This window comes from Hippoglossus hippoglossus, chromosome 6, assembly GCF_009819705.1.
Source record: "Hippoglossus hippoglossus isolate fHipHip1 chromosome 6, fHipHip1.pri, whole genome shotgun sequence".
In the NCBI taxonomy this organism is placed as follows: Eukaryota; Metazoa; Chordata; class Actinopteri; order Pleuronectiformes; family Pleuronectidae; genus Hippoglossus; species Hippoglossus hippoglossus.
In genome coordinates, this window is record NC_047156.1 from 10,203,733 (window position 1) to 10,204,906 (window position 1,174).

Genomic DNA, 1,174 nt, shown 5'->3' on the forward strand with positions numbered 1-1,174 from the left:
GACGCAAATAACACATAATGAGAAGAATACAATTTATTTTTTTTTTGTTATAATTTTTTTTTCTTCTTTGAGTTATCCGAACAGGATAAAATAACCCATACGTGTTCATATCAATATGTTGAAGTATTTGTTAAGGATTTCATTATGACAGATTTTAATGTCCCAGGACTGTTTATTTGTAGTGTGTTAGGATATCTCTAGATTCACCATCAATTCTGCTTTTGATCTATATCTTCTATAATTTATAATAAAGCCTTTATTATTCAGCCCAAAAATATGTGATTAGATGTATATGGTAATATCATATATTCCTCAAAAATAAGTTTAAATTAAAATCTGTTTCAGCATCAGAATCAGATTTATTGCTAGGTTTTAAAAAATATAAGGATTTGCTTTGGTGTGTAACAAAAGTTATAAAAAAAAATAGTGGGAAAGCAAATTAAGAAGCAAGTATTGTAGTTCAAGGAGAAATACAAGGACAGGAACTTAGTGATAGTACAAGAGTGATAAGTGAAGAGATAAAATCATCTATTTTTATTTTATTTTGTTCTATGCTGGTCTATGTTATTTCATTTTGTTCTTGTATTGCACACTGTGTCTTCTTTTATTGTGCAGCACTTTGGTTAACCGGGGTTGTTTTTAAATGTTCTATATAAATAAACTTGACTTGACAAACCAAACATTTGCAGTGACGCTGCAACAGTAAAAGAGAAATGTGTGATTCAGCTTCACCTCAGGTTCATATCCACAAAAAGACACCTAAATATTTTGGGGGGCAAACTGTATTTTAATAAATGTCCTAATATACTCATGCCACTGCACTTTACTTTATAACATTTCGATACAAACCACTACAGTGAACTGTGTATATTGTGTACATACTCAGCATTTTTTATTTTATTCTATTGCCTTTTTTTTATATATATTTTTATTATCTTGTCTACCTCATTCTGACCTGCCTGCTGCTGTAACAACTACCTTTCCCCCGTGTGTGGATCAATAAAGTGTTATCTTATCTTATCTTATAGCAGAAATTCTACATTAAATGTTTGTTGTTGAATTCATTTTAAGACTAAACTTAAAGCCACTGGAATAGAGACATAAAAAACACTGATATCATGACTGTTTGTGTGCGTTGATGATGTCATCCCTCTGCGCATGCGCTTTGAGGAAG